This window comes from Malurus melanocephalus, unplaced genomic scaffold, assembly GCF_030028575.1.
Source record: "Malurus melanocephalus ecotype Western Australia unplaced genomic scaffold, MMel_1.1 scaffold_99, whole genome shotgun sequence".
Taxonomy (NCBI): Eukaryota; Metazoa; Chordata; class Aves; order Passeriformes; family Maluridae; genus Malurus; species Malurus melanocephalus.
The window spans coordinates 2,054,336-2,071,695 of NW_026623331.1; the positions used below are offsets into that span (position 1 = coordinate 2,054,336).

Sequence of the window (17,360 nt, forward strand, 5' to 3'; positions counted from 1 at the left end):
TTGTCACTAAATATAATTCCTATAATTTATCTTCTGATATTTAATATCTCTCCTGTTGCCCTTAGGAATAGATTTCCTTTCAATGTTAATCTTACTCAGGGAGGCTGTAATCACGATTTACTAATTTCTCTCTTCTTTTAATGTTCTCAAAAATGTCTTTCTTAACATTAGGTAGCAGATCTGGTACATTTTTTTGCTAGTATTAATTGCTGCGTAACCAAGTGCCCTTGAAAGTCAGTTATGTAAATGAGCAGCCTTGAGCTGGCCATAAGAATGATGCTGGCTTGAGTTTTAATTTAATAATTGAGGAATTGGAACATAAAATGGTTCTTTAAATCTAAAATAGGATAGAGTCATATTCTTTATTAGGCAAATTCTAATTGCATGAACTGTATCAGCAGTTTAACATTTAGTTAGGTGATCACTTTGCATGCAGGTGAGCACTTTGGATGGTCATTATTAGGTGGTTGTCATTAGTAAAAAGTCTTTCATTCAGCTGCCTTAGGTATTTTTAGTGTGCATTTTGAAAAAAAATGACTGGTTTGCTGTGGCTTTAAAATAACAAGTGGAGTCTTTCTTGAATTATATTCTTTACATCTGGGTTTTTTTTTTTTTTCTTTTATTAAGTTAGCGATCATAAAAGTTGCTGTAAATGTTTCTTATATTCTTCCTGGAGATGTGTCATACTTGAATCTCCCAGCTTACTAGAAAGTCCGTGAGTTCTGGACAACAGAACAGAGGGCAGGTGCCTCCTGTCCCTTTGGGTAAAGTTATTATCTGGTGTTACACACAATATATGCAAAAACCAGTGGATGCGAAGTTATTTGCAAATACAGGCTTGGCAAACCTCCTCTGGAATTCGGAAAGGGTTTTCCAGCTCGACTTAGTCATTTTTTCCCAAATGTCTTGGCATAACTGATCACTCAGGAGTGACATATGGTAGAAACATGCTCTAAGGGACAAGTCTCCCGGATGGCGCACAGCACCACACAAGATAGACAGATGGTGGCTTATTCAACCTTGGAAAAAGTTTAATCCTACATATTGGCACGTCGGCCTGGGTACTGAGAGAGAGGCACACACATGCCTGTGAAATCTGAGGCAGAGCTTTTGTGAGTTTGCTTGCTGTTACTGAAAGAACTAGAAGGATTGAGCTGATACTATACTGAACAAGTATCTGCAAAATTATGGGCTCGACATGCTATCCAGAAAAAGTGATGTTCCCTAGAAAAGTGGAAACTCCAGAGGTAGCAGGATGTTGCAGAGAATAAAATTTGTTAAACTTGTCACAGTTATTTCYAGACTAAAACATACYTTTYTCAACTTRYTCACCAATGGYTGTTGATGAATTTAAGTATCTAATMAGARAAAAGGGTATTTTATGTTTTCCATGGTTTTACTTCTGTTTCGGGAGTTGCTACTGGCTTTGTGAGGTGCATTAGCACTTCACAGCTGAGAAACTGTAACCTTTCTCTGGTAGGTTCTAACAAAAAGTTACAAATCCCTGATGGTAAATTTAAATCTCTAGCAGAAAATTCAAACTGCACATTGCAAGTTTTCTTTTAYAAATAAGGAGAGGAAATCACCTTTCACTCTAATATCGTCATATTTAAGACAGGGAAGAGAGAGACAGAATATCTGACATGTAAGAAGAAATCTGCTTTGAATTCTTTCTGGAAACCAAGTAGCAATTGATAGAACTTTTGGAGTCAGGGCCGTGTTCTGTAAGGATTTTGAAAATACTGACCCAATGAGAAAAAAAGGATTGCCTGCCAAACTTTTCCCCCTCTCCACTTTCTTTTTCTTGTAGATTGCACTCAATATTCACAGCTGGAAGGAAAAGGCTCTCCTGACTCTCTGGACTTCAAGGATATCATTGTATTGTATTGGATGAGTTTAAACTAGGCAAGACTTCTTTCTAAAATACTTCGAGAAAGGTAAATGTAATTCAAACAAACCAAATTTCAAACAACCAATTCAAACAAAGCCCTTGTATATTTTGTGGAAATGTAYTGGTTTCAAGCAATTCTCTTAGATGAAAGAGGTGGGGAAGGAAGAGGAGAGATGCCCACAGTAGCCAGCACATTGCATGGATGTGGCAGATCCAGTTAATGTTTCTGTTCTGTCTAATGAATAAAATKACTTGAAAATGAGATTCCAGCCAGTGAAGTATAAAGTTAAATGACTCAAGCACCACTGACTGACATGTACATTTAAAATATGGTGTGGTTTGAGAGACCCAGAAGGAGCTGCAAAGAGAGAGACTAATTCAATAACCTATTGTTTAGGATGTGCATTGAAGAAATAAGAGATGTCAAATCCTTACTTTCAGCTGAGGGTGCTCTTGTGTAATATAAAGATCTGCTTACTTTTCGGCTAGTGTAAACAAAGATACTCTCTTCCTGTGGATATGAGTACCCTTCAGGTATTTGACTGTGACCCTTTTCCTTCTTTTGCTGCATGTCATTGTGAGAAATGCTGACCACAGTCAGCCAAGCCTGAAGGCCTGCACTAATTTTTGCAGAACTAGTGTGCTCTTTCCATTTTATCTTTTTCTGTCTGCTATAACTAATTACTAGAGGACTTAATAAGTAAAAACTTCAGTAACTCTATTTTGTGCCCAAATTGACAGTCAGAAAAATGTGACAAACATCAATTTAGACTCTGTGTAGACCCTACAAGAGTTCCTCACACACTGCACAGAAGCAGTGAGTGTTTTTGTGGCCCGTCCATCCCTCTGTGACAGTCCTGCCTCAGTGTCAGGACGCRTGCCTGTGGGCATTACAAACATCGTGTATTTGTGAGAGAGAGTTACAGCCTGATGAGATGATTAAAATTYTGCAGATCCGCAGCTGACACCTTTTTGACCCAGATCTGAAGTTCAGACTTGGAAATACTTCAGTCCCTTGAAATTTTAGGTCATGCTTCATAGAATTGCTGTTTTCATAATTTATAGGCTAAGCGTGATCATATCATTGTTGAGTGGCTGAGCGCCAGTGTGTGTGAATCAGCCATCTGCTGTCAGGGCTGAGCCTTGTATGTCCCTGGCCGGTGACAGGGGAGGTCATTAAACCATGACGAGACTCTGTCAGACGGGAATGGTTCAAGGTAACAACGTGGCTGTGTCCAGAACCAGCCACTTCTGCTTATTGGTAGTGATGGCATTGAGAGGATTGAGATGGAGAGCGAGGAGTTTTAATAGAGGAGTGGAGACTTTGTGAAGACAGAGATGTGAAGGGTTTGCATGTTTGAGAGGAACAAAGGCTGGCTTTTGTGGCGGGGTTTTGAGTTATTTATGGAAGCAGATGAGGAATAGAGAAACTGCCTGCACAGGAGAGCAGCAGACTGCAAGACGTGGAAGAGAAGCTGTGTTGARTCCTTAGGTCACTGACCTAAGAGTGGTGAGGAAGCAGACACGAAATGCATGTGGTCTCGTTTTATTTTGTCTAGCATTCTGCATACCTTGTACACTTCCCAAGTGGAGAGTGATTTGGTATTTTGGAGCTCGTACAAAGCTTCCACATGTTTTGCTTCAACCAGCGAATGTCCTGGAAACCCAGCATACCYTCAAGGTTAAATCCTTGTGTGAAACCTGCTGTGAAGTTTGGGCAGGATGTGGGTTAGCACTAACGATGGGATCCCGTGCCATCTTGCTCTGCCAGGTCCTGTTTCTTTGGAGATCGAGTAATCAATACCAAAGAAAAGTAATGTAGAAACTAAGAAAATTATTTGACAGGAAGTGAGTGATTCAAACCATGGGAGACCAGAGATGTTGAGAAAAGCCAGACACAGCTGTATGTGCAGCAGTGGGGATTTTTACCATACCATGCTGCAAATTGCTGCCGGGCTGTTGAGAGCTGAAGTTAAGGTTGAGCTGAAACRCTCAAAATTAGGACTAAGACATCTTGCTGCCTGCTTCATGGAATACTTCAGGCTTTATTAGCTGCAGCTGATTCAAAAATGTACTCTCAACAGGTGTGGTCAAGCAGGAGGAAAGAACAATTTAAAAATCCTCATTTATGCATTAATCCAGTGGTAGGAAAATGGGAAGTTGTAATTGTCTTCTATACTTCCCCTCATCCTTGTTGGGAGAATTTTTTTAAAGATACTAATTTCTAATTTAATACTTAGTCTCCTTTCTTTCTGCTTCCCCCCAGAAGATCTCCTCAGACCCTGGTGGTTTAAAAACTWTATCATGCAGAATTGATGTAATCCTGTGGAGGGTGTGATGTGCACTGGAGGTGTGATGCACCTCTCTTAAAATCTTAAACACAGGTAAAGCCGAAAATGGCTACGTTCACTTTTATGCTGTCGATCCCCCTTTGTTCTCTCTCCCTCCCCCTTCTGCTTGTGCTCACTTGCTCTCTCTTTAGTATAACACAGTTGAACAGCAGTGAAGTGTAAAATGTGCTTTTGCCAAGGTCAGTTTCTTGTGATTACTCGCCTGTGGCAACTTATGCCAGTTGCAACAGACTGAGTCTCAGCAGTCCACAAAGTCACACTGGTGCTTATGCAGAGGACACCCAGTGTAGGTTACAGTAACCCGAGTCTGGAATGGCTTGCARTGCTGCTGAATTTTAGCTGCTTTGTTTAACTCTTGCCACCTAGCCTGTGCTTGCTTCAGTGCTTCGGAGTCTGTGCCTGGAAACGCTGGGTTGTCCTGGTTCTCCAGAGACCCTTGAGGAGGATTTTGGGTAGATTAAATTGTTGTTGTTAGAGGTTGTTTTTTTTCTTGTAGTGGAGGGCTTAAAAATTAGAATTACCCATAAATCTAGAGAAGATAAGGCATCATGAATACATGGATCTTCTAAATATTGTATTTTTTTTTGTGATTGGCTGGCCTTTGGGGAAAGTCATATCAAATACTGCCCTTTTGATAYTGATACAAGATAAATTGTTTATCTACATAGCAAGAAATACATGGAAAATTTTTAAGAGGTCTTTTTTAAGCAAGAATTTAAAAGATGAAGAGACACAATCTTAAWAAAATGTTGTGCACACTCATAAGCATGAAATTTCTTTTTGTTTAGATGATAAAAATAATTTCAGCTCCTGAGATAGGGGAACAAATGTTGGATTCCAGAACATTCACTTTAGGAGATGAGATTTGTTGGATCCCATTTTGTTGTGTACACAGGGTTGGCTACCACCATGTGATACCCAGTGGAAGTGGTGTAGGACCTCTACTTTCATTCTCCTTTCTCACATATGAGCAAACATATCCCTTTATAGAAAAATGTTGTCTTTAGACCAGAAAAGCATGGACTTCCTGTATTGTTTGCTTATTTGTACTATCAGCAATATACAGGATTTTTTTCACCTCTGGAAATACTTACTTTTGGAAGAAACAATTAGCTCTTGAGCTGTGTGATAGTGGCTTGGAGGTTASCTGTCTGTCAGGACTGACTAGCAGAGAGGCAGTAATAAATCCTGGTGWTTGACTGCAGGGCTGGAGCTGGGCTTTGAATTCAAAATTTCATTGCTTAAAATTTATTATGTGTTTGATTAATTTTGAAAATACGTGTTGCTGTATTCTCCCTCATGTTTGCTTTGGAGTGATTCCTGAGCCACAAGTAAAATAATGGCTCAGCAATTCAATCTTGTACTATAAACACCCTTGCATAAAGCACACAGGAATATTCCTGTTGTGCTCGGTGAAACTCCCCACAAAACAAGATGAAGTTCTTAATCCCGTATTTTCGGTTTAGTCTTGCTTTCAGGCTTACAAGAAGTGTTTTGCATCAAGGAATATGTTATTTGTTGGTTTTTTTTGCCTACATGGAGACCAGTTAAATTAGCATTTAGTTTCAAAACTGACATTTGCTTGTGTGGTTTTCATAACTTATATTATTTCATCGCTAATCCAGCCCTTTCCCTTTGCTTTTAATAACATTTGTGTTGGCCCAGCTCTTATGGAAGAATATCTACTATGGGAGCTGTGTTCAAGACTTGGTGAAGATTGATCTGTCTACTCCCCTTTAAGCTGGAAATTCATGAAATGAGCAGGGTTTGGCGTGTTTTTGCTGTGGTATATAGGCCTGTAGTACTTGTAGGGAGAAGTGTTGTCTTCTAATTGTGAGAGCAGCCGTGGAAATGAGCGTTCCCTGTAGGAGGAAACAGAATCTGCACCAGAAGAAGCTGCTCTTCAGTCAGCTGAGAAACGAGCAAATGGGTGTTCTTGAGTGAGGTAACACAGAAAAGATGCCTTGTCTGGGCTTAGCAGAACCTGTCACAATAATTTCCTTTTATYTCAAGAAACTTGAGTAAGGAACTCTTCAGGCACCACAGTTTTTTTTTTTTTTTTGAACATTCCTAATGGCGTCCCTGCAGTGGGCTGCTGCATGCTCTGAGGATTTCCTCATCAGTACATTCAGCACGAGCAAGCAGTTGACARTTGAGATGGAAGAAATCTGCACAACCCCCTGAACCCGTTCAAATCTCCATGCTGAGCTCCTAACCGATTTTAAAAAATTCATTAGAACTTCACTATTGCTCAAGTTCTCACCTCCTGGATTCTGSGTGATAACAGAAATGCATTGCTGCACTCATTGAACGTAGATGTTGTGGGGGGTTTTGGACAAGTGAGATTACAGAGCCCTTGAAATCTTGCAAAATTTGCAACCTAATTTTTCTTTTAACTCCTGGGTAGAGATCTGAAAGCTTGTTAAGGGATTTGTTTGTACAATTCCTACTAATTTTCAAGGGAGTTCTCGAAGTTGRTGTCCTACTAAGTTTAAAAACTTTTACTTCGCTAAGACAGATGTGCTGGAAATGAGCATTTGACATATGGATAGAATTTTATTTTTATAAAACTCTTGCAACTTGTGAGTTTTCCCTTTCTGAAGGCAATCACTATGCTTTCATAGAAGTAGAGGGGTCCCTATCTACTCATTGCTTTATTAATTTTATTAGAAACAAAATAGGAAAATGAACAATGAATTTGTTTTGTGCAGCAAAATATTTCCCTCCTTTTTCTTTCAAACTCAATATTTCTCTGCTTTTCTTGGCAACAGTAGTAGTATCTCATATCATAAGTGTTCTGTTCACATTCCAGGGAGTATCTGAGGACCAGGAGCCAGGTAAAGAGAAGTCAATAAATCTAGAAAGAGAAAACCTTCTCAAAATCTTTATAAAAGGTGTTTATTCCAGATAAAGGTCTGTGTTAATCTGAGGCAACAGTAACTCTGCAGCAGTTAGCACACATATGTCCTTGGAAGAGGAAGGACAGACCAGCTGATAAATCATGGTTTTTTTTTTTTTTTGTTTTCCCTTTTAATGGCAAGTTTATCTTTAAGATCCTGACAGCTTTTAATGAATGTCAATTTTACATTTCTGTTATGATAAAACAGGATGATTCTTACTGTTTCCTTCATCAAATGGGCAAAATTCTGTGATTAGTAAATAGGATTAGGAGGCAGGGTTTGTTGCAGTTTGTTACTTACGGCTTTGACACCTGAATTGCTGCATGGACTAGGACAGTCTATAACATGACTTTAGTTTCCCCATGGGAAATACTGGCTATAATGTCCTGCCTCATGAGTGCATATGAGGATTAACCTCATGGAATGACTGAAGTATTTATTGATAAATGGTAGTTATTGATATGTCACCTACTTGTTCACAGCAGTGATGTTGCTAATACATGATTCCTGAGGGGAATGTAAATGAGCACACAATCCAAAAGACATTAATTCAAGTAATTTTCATCACCCTATAGGAAAGCTTGTGTATTCAGTAGTGTCCATGTTAGTACTTACTGTTTGGATGATGTAAAAGTTTTAAAGAAAAAATGCCATGAAATACAAAGGGAGATCTCAAGGTTGTGCTCACTTATTCTGTCCTCACATCACAGTGACTGGAGTGCCTTTGATAATCTTTCTTGAAAGGCCTGCTAGCTGACAGTAGAGGGGAAACAGCATACATTTAAATCCAGCTACATTTTAGAAGTTTAACCTTGTTACCTATTTCCTGCAGTACAGGTATGATGTATGATTAAATTGTGAAGTGTCCAACAGCAGCGTTGCTTTCTAGTTTGTTTTTTTTTTTATTTCTCACATTTTTCATAGCTAAAGTTAAAGATAAATAGAGTATATTGCCGGTTTCCAGTGTCAGAGCTGTCGTTTGGACTATGCTGAGCATGTGGGAAAGTGAATATGACTTTATATTTCCTTCAGTGGTCAGCGTGAAGGATGTGAGTGAACAGCAAAGTCATACAGGGTTTTGAAAGAGAGATTTTTAGATMCTTTTACTATTTTATTAGCTCCTTAATGAAAAAAAGCTCCCTGGCCTTTATTTTTCATTTATAGGTTTAGACTTCTGTGTTTTTTCCACTATGCCTTAAATGTTAAAAATATTTGTGTCGTATTTGTCCTTTGGTCCTAAAATGGAATTACTTCACAATGGAATGGAATTTACTCTGTTTTTGGGTGTGGGCWGGAAAGGCAGACATGAGATAAATATGCAGTGCAGAGGAGGGGCAATGCCCTTGAAAACCCAATTTGCTACAAAAGCTGTGGCCCAGGGGTCATTTTTGACATAGCAGTTAGTATCTGATCTGTGGTCTGAAAGTAGTAGTGGTGATCCTTCTTGCTCCTCTTGCTTCCTCTGACATAATCTCATTGGACACGTCTCCTTTTTTTAGTGTTGCAGTCCAATTTACCTAAACATTACATTTGGGGGGGGGAAAAAAAAAAAAAGAGGCCAATAAAGGAGCTTTACTGAATCTCATCTGCTTTGGCAAATTTGATGCTGGCAATGACCGAGTTGAGCCATAATTAGTATTCTGTTGTGGTTTCAGTCAGAAAGGTCCCGTTCCCTCTGCCCCAGTGGTGGACACAGAGTTGTGCCCTGCAGCTGTGTAGAAGACAGCTCAGGAATGTGTCCCGACACACTCCCTGTCCTCTGCAAGATTTCACTGCCTGCAGGAGCTGCTGAAGGTCACTGGTCGTGGCTTCAAACCCTTGTGGTGAGCACAAATAGCAGAAATATTCAGAATGAAAAGACACAGTGGATTCCATGTTGTTTTTGCAATGGGACTCTTGAGTTTCTGTCTTATGTTATTGATGGAGCTGTTCCTCTCTCAAGAATTAAACCCGAAGCAATGATTTATGAATCATACTTTGTGTCTCACTTAGAAACTAGCTTGACTCATCAGTGATTTTTCCTCTGGCATGATTTGGGGGGAATGCCAGTTACTTTTTTTTCATATGTAATTTTTAATTATTATTGACTGTGGGATAAAAATAGAGATGAAGGCAGTCCAGCTAAACACCTGATTTTATTTAGGTCTGTGCTTCTAAAGAGTCATGTCACACAATAAGGTGTTTTATGATTGCTTAAGGGAAACGGGGGAGATGGCTTTCTTATTCTTCAGTGTTAATATCAAACAAGGACAGTTACAAGTGAGTACTCAGACCACATTATTATGCTCATAATTTCTTTGACTTAATATTTTCCAGATGTATAAGATATATATTGAAAAAATAAAGGTAATCTCATGTCTGGAAAGCATCCCTGCAAATAAAGCCCAAAACACAGAGCTTTTGATTTCTAGATTTTCTTTAAGCTACAGATGATCTCATGTTAATATGAAATTTGTACACAAATTACAGTGGTCCTGTAATTTCTGCCATTCGTAATAAACCTTCTTTTATTGGGTATTGTTATTTTAGTGTTAAATTAATCTTGTAATATAACCAGATGCACAATGCTATTAGTGCTAATTTTGTAGAAACCCGAAAAGAAAAACTCAGCTTCTATAGTGCTTTCTAAGTTTGCAGATTTATAAYACTCTAAAGTTATCATATTGAAGCACTACAAGAATATTCGCTCTTATTAAGAGCAACCACATAGGTTTTTCTGTATTAAACTATTTTTTACTTACTTTTTTTCCTATATCCAATATATAAATAATCTTAATGTCTTTTGTAGAAGCAATAAAAGCTTTTAGATAGGATTCTCAAAGCCTTTTATTGGCTTGCATTTGTTAGCCTCAGTGACTGAATTCTTGCCTACAGACAGTAAATAGTTTAATCTGTTCGATATTCTCTAATCTCTCCTCCTCACTATACATTCATTGTCAGAACGTGACTCGAGGGATTTGTTTCATGCAGCATAGCATTTCTTCCCCAAATTATCTGTAAGATGAAGCTATATGGGGCATTCCCTTAAGGAATTTAAGTATATGTTTTTCTGCTGTATATGAAGACACAAAATCCCTATCYTCACTCCATGCCAAATCAGTAGGTTCTTTATCCTTTAATTAAAGTAAAATTTTGAACTGAAGTATCTTTAATTGATGATTTAAAAGTTGTTGGAGCAACTAGAGAAGACAGAAGTGTGACAGATGTGTAGGATGTGGGCAAATGAATATATTGTAGGTAAGAAGCACAGATTCTCTCTGCAGGTATGTGAGAATCCAGACTCCTGCATCCTGTTGGCACATGGTCAATCATCTACRGGGAATGAAATCCATGTGGCTAAATCAGACTTCTTAGATTATTGGCATTAGTTTGAGCCAAATATTTCTTTCACATTACACAACGAATGGGAAAACTTTTGTGCCAAGGCAGGAACAGAACTGAATGACAAATGTGACAGGAATATTTATTCCTGATGTGTGTAATCTCTGATGTGACCAGCTCTTAATTGCAGGTCGCTTTTTCCTCCTTTCAAACTGACCAAGCAACCATCCTTAATTCAAAAAGTAAAGAAAATCTTGCTTTCCAATTCCCCATTTCTGTTCTCTGCTGGAGGCATCCAGTTCTGTTGATAATGATCTAATCTGTTGCATAACCAGAGAACACTGAGCCTGCTGCCATAGCCTGCTTCTTTCTTGGCACTGTTGGAAGGCTTCAAAGAGAGACTGTGTGTGTGAGGCGACTGCTCTACCAGCAAGAGCGAGGGGATCAAAGCCGACGTTTAGAAATGGAAAACAACAGAAAGAGAAGCGGTTACCACACAGTTGCAATCCTGAAACTGAAACCAGTCCCACAAGAATGAACTGTTTCGAAGCTGAGGATAATTTACTACAAATTGTACAGAGCAGGGAAAAGATCGTGGATTTTTAAGGAAAATGCATCAAGATTCTSTTTTGGAGTTTCTTGATATGGGGAAGATTATTGTTCAGAAAATGGATGTGTTGGCAATTATATGCAATTTAATTGATTTTGCATTTAATTGATTTTATGCTGCGTCACATTTTTTCTTGGCTCCGCTAATGTTTTCAGTTAGTAAGTTTTCAAATGGAAGCCATTTAAAAATTGCTTCAAGAAAAAATAGGAAAGTTTCTGTCCTGGTTTCAGCTAGGGTAGAGAAATTCTTTGAAGGCTGGATAGTTGTTTCAAGATTGTATGTAATGATCTTGGGAAAAATACAGTGGCCTGTGGTGTGGGGGGTGTTTTATAGTTTGTTTTCAACTTCATAATAAATTGAAAGAATTTCTCTTCAGATTATCCCCCATTCTTTTGGATAAAAATTTCTGATTGTTCAGGAGATATCTAATTTATGAGCATCTAATTTATTTTTCGGTGATAATAATGAATCAAGATTATTATTCCTTGTATTTTAAGTACAGGGTCAGATGTTATTTTATTTTCACTTGAGAATCTGAATATTTATCTTTAATTCAATGGGAAAATATTCATATTTACCTGTGCTAATTTAATAAGCCATTGGAAATGTAGGAATCTCAGCTGTAATGTACAAATTATTAAGCAAAAAAGAAGCCATGGAACTCTCACAGTGCTGAATTAATGGACTGTTCTTGGCCATAGTCCATTTGTCCCTAGCAGTTACTGTGCTTTTTACTRTGGTTTTTATGATGGGGAAAATGACAGTAACGTGTTTTTTCACACTCATYGACTCCCTATAGAAGGGAGGCAAAGGAAAGCTAAAGGTGCAGTAAGCTTACTCTCCCTACTGTCCTTGTTACTGTGTAGGATGTACATCCTTGTTCTGTGGGATGTGCCAGGTTAATGGTGGTGGCTGTGCCTCTGATTCCCTGGTGGCCTGGTGACTGTCCTGTGTGTGATATTGATTACATGCTGTGAATCCCAGGAAAACCTGCAAAGCAAAATGTGATCACTTTTGATAGGGACACACCTTACCATGCTGCAGCATTCTAGTGCCTGACACTCTTCACACTCAGAAATCTTCGAATTATTGTTCAATTAGAATTTTGGTCTCCAGTGTTAGAAACACTCCCCCATTCTTTAAAAGCAGGTTCCTTACTATGAATATTTGCAAAAATTTTAAGTTCTAATGATACATTATCCTTATGATTATGAGAGGCAGCCATAGTTGTGACAACGACTGCTCCCTTGGACTAYTTTGCTCTCTGTGGTTGTGTCCGTTTTCTTCAGTGGTTCTTCCTTGTGGGGTGGAAAAGAAGGAATGTTTGGTCAGACCAGACCCTTTTGGGACCTCAGCTGCAAAACTYTAGCTTCTTTTTAAGGAATATGAGTAATCAGTCCCTTTTGAAAGATGTGTTAGATGTATTTAAAAATTATTCCAAGGGTCATGGAAGGTATTTTCTTTATTCAAAACTACCCCAGATCCTTTCTTGGTGACACCCGTCTCTGAAACTTTTCTTATAAAGTCTGTCTTTTTAACACAGTCTAAACAAGACTTTTTTTCTCTTTTCCTTCATGTAACAACTGAGTTGTTCTGAATGAAACGAAAATACATCAAAAATTAAGACTTAATATAGAGACTCAGCATGAAAAAATACAGACTAATTTTTAAAGCTTGACAGTTTTAAGGGATGGACAGTTCTCTGATCCCTACCTATAATGCTGAGAGTCAGCTGCATTGATCCTTCCTCTTGCAGGAGCAGCACTACCCCCAATTTACAAGTTGCCATAATAATGTTACCTGATACATGTTAATATGTTAAATAGTTGTTAAATATGGTACTGTTATATGTTAAATAGCTGTTTAATTCTTTGTTATATTTTTGTCTGTCATTCTTTTCTAGTAAAATAGATCAGCGGCAGAGAAGTTGTATATGCTTAGAGGATCCTCCTCTTGTCCTCTTTTTTGGGTCATGGAAATCTCTGCTTTTGAGAGGCTTTTGTACTTTGTTTTTATGTTGAGGGTATTTTTGACAGGGAGTCAGTGCTCAGATTGCAGTTTTAGTTACTATGGAGAAGCTTTCCCACAGAAAAGCTTATGCTCTATTTTCTGAAGACTGAATTTGACCAACTTCCTCTTAACTTGCAGCTCTGAAGTTCATTTTGTACCAGTTTTCTTTAGACTGAAAATTCTTTTGGCTCAGACATGCTTCCTCTTAGCCTTTGCAATCTGTACTGTCCTACTGGAAAAAAGGAAAAGATGAGGATTGGGACAAAAGAGGAATATATCCTGAAAGCTTGTATATGAACTGAGAAATGAATGTAGCTGCAGTCTGATGGTTGGGTTTTGTTGAAAGAGAGYTATTGCAGGGCTGTCTTGGAAGTGAATTTATTGGAGATTTCTGGTATATACTGATGCATATCCCTTAGTTCCTCCATTTGTGGATGTGGTTTCCTTGCACAAGGTTCTGAGTTGTGGGGGTTTCCTTTTCATGTTGTGCAGCAAGTTAAGGTTTGTTTCCATGGGAAAAACTTCCTGGGTTTGGGCTGAATGGCAACAACACATGTACTTGGGGCTTTTTTTTTGGGATACTTTCTGTAGTTTTTCTTTGTGTCTGCTATATTGAATACTGTTGGAAGAGGTAGCTACATTAAGGTGTAGTTCAAAGTGGCAGAAAACCATATGCAGCTGAGAACTTGATCCAGAAATAGATTGTGAAAGGTTCTGAAAGCATTTTATTTTCACCTGCTCTGTCAGCGTCTTTGCTGAATGAACACTTACTCTTAAGCCCACTGTTCTCAGACTGGTTAGATTGTGTGATTTTTATTTTTTTTTCACCACTTACAGCAATAGGAAGGCATTACTGCAGCCTTTGAAAGGCCCAAAGGATTGATAGGATTGTGCTGCAATGCAGGCTTTYCTCCTGATCCTGTGCAGTCACTGTGATGTGAAGGGTAGGAGCCTTTTTCTCCTCATCCTTTTATTTCTTTAAAATCACCCATTAAATACCTGAGAGAAAGCAGGCTGTTGGGGAAAAAAAGTTTTCTACACAGTAAGAAAAATTGGAGAAGAGATTCAGAGAGGGAGTGGTTTTCTAGGTTATGCCTGGAGGACTGTTCAGATTCAGGAAAGACTTMAGAACTTAGGGCTCAACCTCAACATCTCTTCAGCTTCCAAACTAAACTAATGACAGATCAATTTCTTACCAGTTCTCTATAAATGCAGAAGCATTTTAAGTGCATTTTCGGTGCCTGTTGTCAGAGTATGAAGACAGAATAAATGCTTTCTGGTCCTGTTTCTTTCAAGGTGCTGTATKGGATGAGGGAGAAGCAGACCCTGTAAGAGGGTCTTAAGGTTTCAAAAATCCACAGAATAGCAGTGTTATCAGATAACCCATGAGGCAAGAAAGACATAAAAACTGCAGATCACACTGCAGCTAACCTTCAAAGATTGGGATTAGAACCAAGGTGTTTTTTTCTGTCTCCTCTTTTTCCTGTCTATGTAAATACAGACATATTTTTATTCTGAAATTCCAATACTGAAATCCTTAAGTTAAATCTGAAGTTCTTAAACTACAAAGAAACTGTTTCCTGAACAGATGACASAATAATCCTGAGGAGTGCTGGGTTTTGCTTCCGCTTCCTCTCTTTTGTGGCTCTGTCTCAGTGAGGTTTGCAAGAAAGAACTCGTGAACTCTTCCAGCAGATAAACGCTGAGGCTTCTTGTGTACAATCACGAGCGGGCTGACAGAGACACTTTGTCAAAGTGACAGTTATTTTGTGTAAAAGATTAGTGATAGGCAGGAAAGATTCTGTTATTAAGTCTTGCCCAAATCGTGAGCATTTTCAGTTGTGTGACCTTTTCTAGTTTAATTAGTGTAAATCTTAAAAGCACAGGGCATCATGATTACAGAAGACAAATGTTGTTTGACTATTGCAGAGCTTATCCCCTGAATTTGGTATGAGGTCTGATGTTCCCTGCTGGATTGCAAAACTGAAATTGGCTCTTGACAAAAGATCATCTTGAAAAATCGAATTCACATMCATGTTTCTGATACCTCCCATACCTCTGGTAGTTTTGCTACTGCTGTCAGCTTATTTTTTTTTGTGTAAAAGTCTTAGAAGCATCAACACTTCTATTAATGTTTATTAAGAAAGCAGCAGTTTCAATATGGATGGCTGAAAAAATATTTGCTGCAGTTGTCCCAGCCAGCAGCAGACTCACTTGAATATTTGGTCMTCAGGTAACACATCTGAGAACTGAACTATTTGTCCATATCCACACATTGCTCAGTTTGGTTCTGGAGAGAGGAAAAATACTGAAGATTCATGAAGCTTAACCAAATCACTRTGCTGTGTTATCATTTAATAACTCCTGATAAAATTTGTGTAGTTTTTGTTCTGTCTTTGGAAATGTGGACTTTTTGCGTATAAAATAATGGCCCTATAACATTTTTAGATAGACTTTGATAACTTGGGATGTTCCAGTTTGTTCCTGTCTAGTCTTTATTGAAGATGTATGTTAGAGTACTGCAGCCAGGTTGTCTCTCCTCATAATGATAATTTCTGTTTTCTTTCCGAAATTCTGGACATGATGTTGCTTTTGTTGTTTCTAGTAAGCATTTAAAATACATTCTGTCTTAATTGACATAACTTTTAGATCAAATCTTAATATAAAAGCTTAGAAAATATAGATAAGCACAGTTTCTGCATCTCTTATTGTTGCTTCTTAAATGTTGCCTTAATTGCTTATCAGAATTATGGAGACATTTTGTGATGGAAGAAGTGTTTAGGACTTTATAACTGATTTAGAATTGTGTGCAATGATGTTCATTGAATCAGAAGAGATGTAAGCCATTTTAGAAGAAACTGTTTCTATTTCATACTGGTTTTACATTTATTAGTCAAATGACCTTGTATATACCTTATTTTACTTGCCTTCAGTACTAAGAAAAGAATATTTTTAGGTAGCACTTTAATTTAGTTCCTCCATTCTATACTTACAAAAGGGTTAGCTGTGGGGATGTGTTTTGTAGGGTTTTTTAAAAAATGACTTGGCATTGTGTACTTGAATAAATAATTTGCATTTGAAATGTGAAGAAGTCAGCACCACTTAGGCTCCTTCAAGCWGGTCTGCCTTTCTGTCTCAGCTAATTCAGGAGCATATGTGTTTACACACATGTGGGGAAAGCCAATATCCAAAATGGGGCAAAAAAAATGGATTTCTTACATAAGTGGTTGGACATATTTGAACTTGTTCCACATTGGGTCAGCAGTGTCATAGAGAAATGAGATTTTTGAGGTTTAGCAGGCAAATCTTACAAAGACTTGAGTTAAAAAAAAAAAACCCAAAACTTTAAACATGAAAGAATAGTAAATATTTTCCCTTTACCTTCCATTTAGACTTCATCTTGCAGCTCTTCAGCCATACAGTTGATACAGTGATTAGACCTGTCCAAGGCCATCCATATTGCCTAAATGTCAGGTGTGAAGGCATCTTCTCTAGGAATGCAAAGAGATCTCCCARATGCAGGTGGGCAGAAGTATAAACACAACCAGACCCCCTCACCATTTACACATGAAAAACCACTTTGTTTTGGCATCTGTGATATTTTGGCTGCATRAATTTTTAGTTATGGCAGATGTGTATTAGAGACAACCAAAGCTTTTTGGTTTTTCTACACAACTTGGCACACAGATCAGGGAAGTTCTGTTTCTCAGTTAAAGACAAAATGTAAACCCTGTAGCTGCCAGCTATTTCCAGACATAGATCTGTACCTAGTGTGCATTTAGTAATTTATTTTTGTCTCATGAACTAGTTGTTTCTTTTACCTSTTTTAGGTTGGTGATGTGGCTTTGCTAAGATGAGTTTGATTTGCTGTCTATGAAAAATTCACAAGATCTGGTATTTTGACCACAATATTTTTTCCAAACACAGTGCTCTTYGTAGCGGAGCACAGCTTGACTGACAACAGCTTTATGATAGAGCAGTTTACTTTGAAATGGGGTTTGGTTTAAAGCAGAAGGGACTGATCTGGTCTTGTAAGGGAAATGTCATGAAAGAGCAGAATATTTGTCCTGTGTTGTTAGAAGACCTTATGCCTTCCCTAATTTTTCTTGGTTTTATCTGTCTGGTTTTGTCTGTATTACTGAAGATGTGTTCCACTTCCTGAGTTCAGAGTGGTGGTTTTGTGTTAAATTCAGTCCAGTACATATTCGTTAACATTTTTTGGAATTTGGAAGAAATTGCAGTCTTGCAGAATTTAAAAATGTCATCTGAGATTCTTC

The 17,360-nt window shown here is 38.1% G+C and overlaps 1 protein-coding gene across 3 annotated transcripts in view; it reads left to right on the plus strand.

Annotated features, from left to right (window-relative positions):
• The first annotated feature begins 1,829 nt into the window (after nucleotides 1-1,829).
• The window catches only part of LDLRAD4 (low density lipoprotein receptor class A domain containing 4), a 228,239-nt gene continuing 212,708 nt past the window's right edge, over nucleotides 1,830-17,360 (plus strand). For 2 of the 3 annotated variants that reach the window (XM_057368960.1, XM_057368961.1), the window contains exon 1: nucleotides 1,832-1,937. The gene's annotated coding sequence lies outside the window, so the exon portion shown is untranslated. Of the gene's footprint in view, nucleotides 1,938-17,360 lie in introns of all 3 variants that reach the window. The other variant, XM_057368963.1, reaches the window with a different exon arrangement.